Genomic DNA, 10213 nt, shown 5'->3' with positions numbered 1-10213 from the left:
ACCCCTTTTTGTTGTAAAAAAATGTTACACTTTTTGTTAAATCCAGTAATTTTGACTTTTTATTAATCCAATTGGGCAGTGTCCACAGTAGTCTGAAAGAGTCAGATTTTACTTGGGAAATCTCCCTTTCAAATGATAAAAAGTTGGGGCACCTGGGTGGCTTAGTTGGTTAAATGTCTGACTCTTGATTTCAGCTCAGGTCATGGTCTCACAGTTTGTGGAACCGAACCCCAGATCAGGGCTGACAGCACAGGGCCTGCTTGAGATTCTCTGTCCCTTTCTCTGCTCCTCTCCCCTGCTCATGCTCTCTCTCTCTCTCAAAATAAATAAACTTAAAAAAAATGACAAAAAGTTTTCATGAATGGGTTTCAGTAGTTTTAAGTCTGGCACTCTGTTGACTCTGTTCACTGTCTTCAGTGAATTTGCAGTTCAAGATATCTTAAGGTTTATAATCTGATTTCTGTCTTGGGACTTCATACACACATATCTAAAAATTAATGACATCATAGTTTTTGGGTTGGATATTGCAACTCATAAGTTACATTTACTCATTTCAAATATTTCATTATTGATTTATAGTTAGTTCTTTTCTTATGCCATAGCCACCACTTACTCACTTAAAATTTTTATTTTTATTTATTTTTTATTGAGGTATCACTGACATACAACATTACATTGCTTTCAGGTGTACAACATAATAACCTGATATTTGTATATATTATGAAATGATCACCACAATATGTCTAGTTAACATCTGTCACCATACGTAATTACAGAAATGTTTTTCTTATAGATGAGAACCTTTAAGATTTACTCTCTAAGCAACTTTCAAATATGTAATGCATTATTATTAACTATAGTCACTATGCTGTACATTACTTCCCCATGACTTTTTATTTTATAACTGGAAGTTTGCATACTTTGATTCCCTTTACCCATTTCACCCACCCCCAGCCCCTAATTCTGACAACCACCAATCAGTTCTCTACATCTATGAGATTGTTTTTTTTTGCTTATTCCACATATAAATGAGACCACACAGTATCTCTCTTTCTCTCTCTGATTTATTTTAGTTATCATAAAATCAAGATTCATGCATATTGTTGTGAATGGCAAGATTTCATCTTTTTGTCTGAATAATAGTCCAGTATGTGTGTATATCCAGGTTTTTTCCTAAATAGATGTAGAGATTTATAACAGTTTTATTTATTTGTTTATTTATTTATTTATTTATTTATTTATGTTAAGTAATCTCTACACACAACATGGATGCTTGAATTCATGACCCTAAGATGAAGAATTGCATACTCTACCCACTGAGCCAGCCAGGTACCCCTATGTCACAGTTTTTTTAATCCATTTATCCATTCATGTGCACTTACATTGTTTCCACATCTTGGCTATTAGAAATAATGCTGCAATGAACATGGGTGTGTCTATATCTTTTCAAGTTAATATTTTCATTTTCTTTGGATAAATACCCAGAAGTGGAATTGCTGGATCATATAGTAGTCCTATTTTTTAATTTTTTTTTTTGGAGGAATCACCATACTCTTTTTCATAGTGGCTGCGCTAATTTGCATTTACGCCAGCGTTGTACAAGGGTTCCCTTTTCTCCACGTTCTTGCCAATACTTTTTATTTCTTGTCTTTCTGATAAGTCATTCTAACAAGTGTGAGGTGACATCTCATTGTGGTTTTGATTTGCATTTCCCTGATTATTAGTGATGAGTGGTGTTTCATGTACGCATTAGCCATTTGTATGTCTTCTTTGGAAAAATGTCTATTCAGACCCTCTGTCCATATTTTAATCAAACTGTTTTTTGCTATTGAGTTGTAGGAGTTCTTTATATATTTTGGATATTAATCCCTTGTCAGGTATAGGATTTGCAAATAATTTCTTCCACTCAGTAGGTTGCCTTTCATTTTGTTGATGGTTTCTTTTGCTTTGAAGAAGCTTTTTAATTTAAGGTAGTCCCACTTATTGATTTTTGCTTTTGTTGCCTCTGCTCTTGGTATCAAATCCAAAAAAAATCATTGCCAAGACCGATGTAAAGGAGATTGCCACCTGTGTTTTCTTCTAGAAATTTATGGTTTCAGGTCTTACATTCAAATACTTAATCCATATTCAATTTGTATATGGTGTAAGTTAGTGATCCAGTTTCATTCTTTTGCATTTTGCTGTCCTATTTTTCCAAAATCGTTTATTAAAAAGACTACTTTCTACATTGTATATTCTTGGCTCCTTTGTTGTAAATTAATTGACTATATAGGTGTGGGTTTATTTCTGGGCCCTCTATTCTGTTCCATTAATCTATGTGTCTGTTTTTAATGCCAATACCATACTGTTTTGATTACTATAGCTTTGTAATATAGTTTGAAATCAGGGAACATGGTGCCTCCAGCTTTGTTCTTTCCCAAGATTGTTTTGACTATTTCGGTTCTTTTGTAGTTCCATATGAATTTTAGAATTGTTTGTTTCAGTTCTATTTAAAAAATGCCACTGGAATTTTGATAAGGATTGCATTGAATCTGTTGATTCCTTTGGGTAGTACAGACATTTTAACAATATTGATTCTTCCAATCCATGAGCACAGAATATCTTTCCATTAATTTGGGTGTTCTTCAGTTTCCTTTATCAATATGTTATAGTTTTCAGTGATCTTTCACCTCTTTGGCTACATTTATTCCTAAGTATTTTATTCCTTTTGATGCAGTTATAAATCAGATTGTTTTCTTAATTTCTCTTTCTGAAAGTTTGTTATTAGTGCATAGAAATGTGCCCAATTTCTGTATGTTGATTATCCTTCAACTTTACTGAATTCATTTATTAATTCCTATAATTTTTTGGTGACATCTTTGAGGTTTTCTATATATAATATCATGTCATCTGCAAATAGTGAGTTTTACTTCCTCTTTTCCAATTTGGATGTCTTTTCTTTCTTTTACTTACCTAATTGCTGTGGCTAGGATTTCCAATTCTATGTTGAATAAATTGGTGAGAATGAGCATCCTTGTCTTGTTCCTGACCTTAGAGTATGATGTTATCAATGGCTTCTCATATATGGTCTCATACTGCATTGAGGTACATTCACTCTATACCCATTTTGTTAATAATTTTTGTCATAAATGGATATTTCATTTTCTCAAATGCTTTTTTGCATCTATTGAAATGATCATATGATTTCATCCTTCATTTTGTTAATGTGGTGTATCATGTTGATTGATTTGTGGATATTGAACCATCCTTGCATCCCTGGAATAAACCTCATTTGATCATGATGTATGATCCATTTATTGCATTGTTGAATTTTGTTTACTGATATTTTGTTGAGGATTTTTTTCATCTATGTTCATCAGGAATATTGACTTGTAATTTTCCTTTCTTGTGGTGTCCTTGTGTGGTTTGGTATCAGGGTAATACTGTCCTTGTAAAATGGGCTTGTAAGTGTTTTTTCCTCTTATTTTTCAGTACAGTTTGAGAAAGATTTATGTTAGTTCTTTGTTTGGTTGTTTTAAAAATTTTTTTGTTTACTTTTTTGAGAGAGAGACAGAGCATGAGTGGGGGAGGGGCAAAGACAGAGGGAGACACAGAATCTGAAGCAGGTTCCAGGCTCTAAGCTGTCAGCACAGAGCCCAACATGGGGCTCAAACTCACAAACCATGAGATGATGACCTGAGCTGAAGTCAGATGCTCAACTGACTAAGCCAACCAGGCACCCCTTATGTTAGTCCTTTGAATGTTTGGTATAATTCACTGATGAAGCCATCTCGTCCAGGACTTTTTTTATCTGTAGGGAGTGTTTAAATTACTGATTCAATCTCCTTAATAGTAATTGGTACATCCACACTTTCTAATTCTTCATGATTTAGTCTTGGAAGATGGTAAGTTTCTAGGAATTTATCCATTTCTTCTAGGTTGTCCAATTTGTTGGCATACATTTTTCATAATAGTCTCTTTTGATCCTTTGTATTTCTGTGGTATCAATTGTAATGTCTCCTTTTCATTTCTGATTTTATTTATTTGGGCCCTCTCTCTTTTTTTCTTGGTGAATCTAGCAAAATGTTTGTCTTTTTTTTTCTTTTTTATCTTTTCAAAGAAACAGCTCTTGGTTTCATTGATCTTTTTTATTGTCTTTTTGTCTCTATTTCATTTATTTTTGCTCTGGTCTTTTGTTATTTCTTTTCTTCTTCCATCTTTGGGCTTCATTTGTTCTTCTTTTTCTAGTTTCTTGAGGTAGATATAAAGGTAGCTTGTTGATTTGATATTTTTCTTATTTTTTGAGGTAAGCATTTATCGCTGTGAAATTGCCTCTCTTCCTATACATTTTGGTATGTTGTATTTTCGTTTTCATTTGTCACAAGGTACTTTTTGATTTTGCTTTTGATTTCTTTATTGACCCACTGGTTTTTCAATAGCATGTTGTTTATTCTTTACATATTTGTGAATTTTCCAATTTTCTTCTTATAACTGAGAAACCCCCTAGTTTCAAACCATTGTGGTCAGAAAAGATACTTGATATGATTTTAATCTTCTTAAATTTGTCAGGCTTGTTTTGTGGCTTAACATATGTTCTATCATGGAGAATGTTCCATGTGCACTTGAGAAGACTGTGTATTCTGTTACTTTTGGATAGAGTTTTCTGTATGTATCTGTTAAGTCTCTCTGGTCTAATGTGTCATTTAAAACCAATGTTTCCTTACTGATTTTCTGGCTGGATGATCTATCCATTGATGTAAGTGGGGTATTAAATTTCCTTACTATTATTGTATTGCTGCTTATTTCTCCCTTTAGGTACGTTAAGATTAATTTATATATATAGGTGCTCTTTTGTTTACATAGATATTTACAATTATTACATCTTTTGTTGGATTGATCTCTTTATCATTACGTAATGCCCTTCTTTTTGCTTCTTGTTGTCTTTGCTTTAAAGTCTATTTAGTCTGATGTAAATTCAGCTACCCCAGCTTTCTTTTGGTTTTCATTGCATGGAATTTATTTTTCCATCTGTTCACTTTCAGTCTGTGTGTGTCTTTAGATCTGAAGTTTCTTATAGGCAGTATATAGATGAGTTTGTTTTTTTATCCATTCAGCCACTCCATGTCTTTTGACTGGAGAATTTAGTCCATTTACATTTAAAGTACTTTTTGATAGGTTTGTACTTATTGCATTTTGTTGATTTCTGGCTGTTTTGTAGTTTCTCTCTTCCTTTCTTCTTCTTTTGATCTCTTTATCAAGAGATTGATAATTTGGTTTGATGGTTTGATGATTTTCTTTAGTGTTATGCTTAGATTCCTTTCTCATTATCTTTTGTGTATCTACTATAGTTTTTTGCTTCACTTAGACTCATAACAGTGTATAGATCTTTCTCAAATTATAGTAGGGTTACATCTCAATAACCCAATATTAAGTTGAAAGTATTGTTAGTTGAAAATGCATTTCATACACCTAACCTACCAAATATCATAGCTTAGCCTAGCCTACCTTAAACATGTTCAGAACACTTCCATTAGCCTACAGTTGGGCAAAATCATCTAACACAAAGCTGATTTTATAATAAAATGTTGCATAGTTTATGTAATTGATTGACTACTGTATAAAAGGTGGTTGGGTACAGAATGGTTGTAAATATGTCAGTTGTTTACCCTCATGATAACATGGCTGATTGGGAGCTGCAGCTCGCTGTCCAGCCTCATGAGAGTGGATCTTACTGCATATCCCTAGGCCCAGATGCATTCTAAAGTCGTACATTTTTACTACGTAGCCTCCCATGATTTTGTTTCTGATGTCATATTTTACATCCTTTTATCTTATATATCCCTTAACTAATTATTGTAGCTACAGTTATTACTGCTTTTGTCTTCTATTTTAACCTCTAACTAGCTTGATATGTGTCTAATCCACTATCTTTCCTATATATTTACCTTTACAGTGAAATTCATACTTTCATATGTTTTCTTGTTATTAATTAGCACCCCCTTTTCTTCAACTTAAAGAAGTCCCTTAACATTTCTTCTCTGATTTAGTGGTGATAAACTCCCTTAGCTTTTGCTTGTCTGGAAAACTCTTTATCCCTCTTTAAATTCTGAATAATAATACTCCTGGGTAGTGCATTTTTGGTTGGAAATGTTTTTCTTTCAGCACTTTAAATATATTGTGCCACTCCCTTCTGGCCTGTGAAGTTCTAGCTAAAAAAACCTGCTGATAGTCCCATGGGGGTTCCCTTGTATATAGCAAGATGTTTTCCTCTTGCTGCTTTTGAGATTCTCTCCTATTTAATTTTGATATTTTAATTGTAATGTGTCCTGGTGCAGGTCTCTTTGGTTTCATCTTTTTTTGGCTTCCTGGATCTTAATGTCTGTTTCCTTATCCAGGTTAGAAAAATTTTCAGCCATTAGTTCTTTAAATACGTTTCCCACTTCTTTCTCTCTCTTCTTCTTGGACCCCTACAATGTGAATATTAGTCCCCCTGATGTTGTCCCATAGATCCCTTAAGCTTTCTTCACCTTTTTTTTCACTTTTTCTTTTTGTTACACTATTTGTGTCCGTTCCTCTGCCATCTTTGAGTTCATTGGTCCTTTCTTCTGCTTCATCTAGTCTCCTGTTGAATCCTTCCAGTGTATTTAGTTCAGTTATTGTATTTTCAGTTCTGTGACTTCTTTTTGGAACTTTCTTATATTTTCTATCTTTTTGCTGAAGTTCTCACTGTGTTCATACATTCTTTTCTTGAGTTCAGTGAACATCTTTATAACCATTACTTTGAACTCCTTGTCAGGTAAATTACTTATTTCCATTTCACTAAGTTTGTTTTCTGAGGTTTTATCTATCTTTTGGAACATATTTTTCTGTTTTTTCACTTTGTTCGACTATGTTGGTTTCTATGCATTAGATGAAACAGTCACCTCTCCTAGTCTTGAAGGATTGGCCTCGTATAGAGATGAAACATTGTTCAACCCTGCCCTAGCTCTTGGTTGTCTCTCAAACCTTTGTGATTTAAAAAAAAAAAATTTTAATGTTTATTTATTTTTGAGAGACAGAGAGAGAGGGAGTGGGGGAAGGGCAGAGAGGGAGGGAGACACAGAATCCTAAGCAGGTTCCAGGCTCTGAGCTGTCAGCATAGAGCCCGATGCGGGGCTTGAATTCACGAACCGTGAGATCATGACCTGAGCCAAAGTCAGACACTTAATGGACTGAGCCACCCAGGCACCCCAAACCTTTGTGATTTTTGAAGCCACCTATTTTATTTTTAATAGGTCCCAGTAGTTGAGGGGGTGCCAAGGCTAGTCAGTGTCCCAAAGGAGAGCGTGTCAGTCAGCATCCAGATTCAGGCTTATTGGAAGCTAGGCCGTTGGGCAGCAGCTTTTAAAGAATGTTCATGTATGCAGGCCTGTGGGACCATAAGCATATAAGCCCCATGGGCCCCCTGAACCAAGCAATCTGAAGGCGTCCCCTGGTCAGCAGTTACAAAAATCAGGGCTCCAAACAAGTGTACAAGCTCCTTTCTGGGAGAGACTAATGACTTGTAGTGAGGGAGTAGGGAATCACAAAGATGGCGTCCCATGGCCTATGTGCCCTAAGAACACCTCCAAAGTCTCTAGATGTGTGCCCAACCTGAAGCCTGCCCCTACAACCAAAGCTCCAGGACTAGCAACTAGTCTTCCTTCACAGAAAGACTGGGTGTCTGGTTCAGTCTGCTGTCTGTGCTGTGTCCTGGAGGTGGAAGTCTGCCGAGAACCGTCTTTCTGGTTGTTACAATCCCCTGGGACCCAGGAATGCAAATCCCCTGCCCACCAGAGCTCAGCAATCCAGGGGTATCCTGTGAGCAGCAGTCAGAAAAACCAGGGCACAAGTAATAAAAATTGGGGTGCCAGACATGTGTACGAGCTTCCCTCCAAGAGACGCTGGAGCTCTGGAACACAGCAGAAGGAGAATGCAAAGATGATGCTCACATCTCTGAAGTCTCTGGAAATATTTATAGTCCTCCCTTAGAGGTGTGTTTAATTTGAAGCCTGCCCTTTGTGCTACAACAATGATGAGCTAATAGGCCTCTTTTATGGAAAGATTGAGCTCCTGGGTCTGTGGCCTCTTGCTGGGCCCTGGGTGTGGTAGCTGTTTAAGAACTCTTGGTTGGTTCCATTCCTGTGGGACATGAAGCAAGTATAAGCTCCACTGTTCACCAGAGCCAGGCCCTGGAGAAATGTCCCCTGGCAGCAGCCACAAAAATCAAGGCACTAGACAGGGTATAAACTCCTTTCTAGATGATATCAGCAAGATGGAATGAGGCAGAGGGAGAGGGCAAAGTTTGTGTTCCACTGGCCTCTGTTTCCTGAGGGCACCTCCATAGGCTACTGTAAGTATGCAAACCAGAAGCCTGCCCCTCAGGTCACAGTTCTTGTGACCTATTTGCTTAAATAGGCCTCTTGCTAAGAAAGACTGGGAGTGTTTCTATCTACGATTTGTGCAGTGTGCTGGGAATGACAGTCTGCCAGGAACTCTCACTCCAATTGCTGTAGCCCCATGGGACCCAAGAACGCAAGACCCCTGGGCCACCAGGACCAGGCAATCAACGGCCATTCTCCGGGTGGTAGCCACAACAACTGGGGTACCAAATGTAAAACTGGAGCACCAGATGTAGAAGCTCCCCTCCGGGAGATACTGGGGCTCTGTAAGTGCAGCAGGAGGGAGAGCGGAAAGATGGTGCTCACTGGCTGGAGCAAAGCGTAGGGGGAGTGAGAAGACAGCACCTGCTAAAGAAAAGGAAGAAAAGGAAGGAAAAGGGAAAAAGGAAAAGAATTACAGAGGGAGGAAGAAGAAAAATGAAAAAAGGGAAAGAAAGAAGGGAAAAAGTGATGGCGCTTGCCAGCTTTAGCAAGGCAGAGGGAGATCATGCAAAATGGTGCCCGCTGGCTGGAGCATAAAGACGGCACCCATGGGAAAGGGAAAAACAAGTGGCAGGGGCAGGCTTTAGCAAGGCAGAAGGAGAGGAAGAAGGTGGAACCCACCAGCTTCCAACCCTAGACAATATCTCAGCAGGCCCCTTCCCCCCCAGATCAATGCTTTAAAATTAGGAAATGTGTCCCACTCACATACAGTCGGGCTGTTTTTCAAAGGGTTGCTTCTGCCTTGGGCCCTGGGGTGAGTGAGTCTGTGCAATGGCCCTTTAAGAGCTGCTTCTCAGCTCACCATGGCCAACTAGGTCTGGTGGCAATGAGCCAGACTTTTTGGGGGTCATCTCTCAGACGCCAGCCTTAGAAGCTGGGATGAGGGCATCCGGATGGCTCAGTCGGTAAGTGTCTGACTCTTGATTTCTGCTCAGGTCATGAGCTCATGAACCATGAGATCAAGTCCCGCATCGGTGCTGTGCTGAGCATGGAGTCTGCATGGGATTTTCTCTCTCCCACTCTCTCTGCTCCTTCCCCACTCAGGCCCGATGTGCAGCACAAACACTTCAACCCTCCAGGAGAAGCTCTGGGTTGAGTTCTCTCCTGACTGTGGGTCACTGTACCAGGGATGGGGCTTCTGGTCTACCACTTCGATGTGGTTTCCCTCTTCTTTGGCCCCATGGAAAGGAGTTACTCCACCAGTTTTTAGATTTCTTTTCAGAGGAGATTGTTCCACACTTAGCTGTGGATTCCTTGTGTCTGTGGGAGGTGGTGAGTTCAGGATCTTCCCATTTTGCCATCTTCAACAAGAAACTCACTTTAAACTTTTAAGTGATATTTCTCCTTCCATGGAGGTTTGACTGACTTTTCTACTTGTAGACATTAGTTCATGTTGTCAACAGTTGGGCATTGAATCTCAGAAAACATTAAGCTTGAGATTAAAAATTAGGGCAGGGAAAGCTGTTAGTAAAACATGCTAACCTAACATATCTGAACAGGACACGATCAAGTTCATACTCAAAACCACAAGGGTGCTGTGAAGTACAATGATTTCATACTTGTGTTGTGAGGTCATTTTGTTGTAACATTAAAGCCAAGAGCCCTCCCCACCCAAGGGCAATGCCAATTTCCCAGAAGGCTCATTTCTCAGAGCCAAAGCTCCAGAAGATGCCAAAGCAACCCATGCTGATACTTAGTCTCATGTTATTTCTCAATTTTATGCTTAATTTGCTCCTTTTGGTTTTATGTATTTTGACAGAGCCAAGTATATGTGGGGATTTCCCCACAGTCCTTTAAATGCTATAAAACTTTAATATAGGAAGATAAAAACA

This window comes from Panthera uncia, chromosome F1 (genome assembly GCF_023721935.1).
Source record: "Panthera uncia isolate 11264 chromosome F1, Puncia_PCG_1.0, whole genome shotgun sequence".
NCBI classification, from domain to species: Eukaryota; Metazoa; Chordata; class Mammalia; order Carnivora; family Felidae; genus Panthera; species Panthera uncia.
This window is presented reverse-complemented; position numbering follows the sequence as displayed.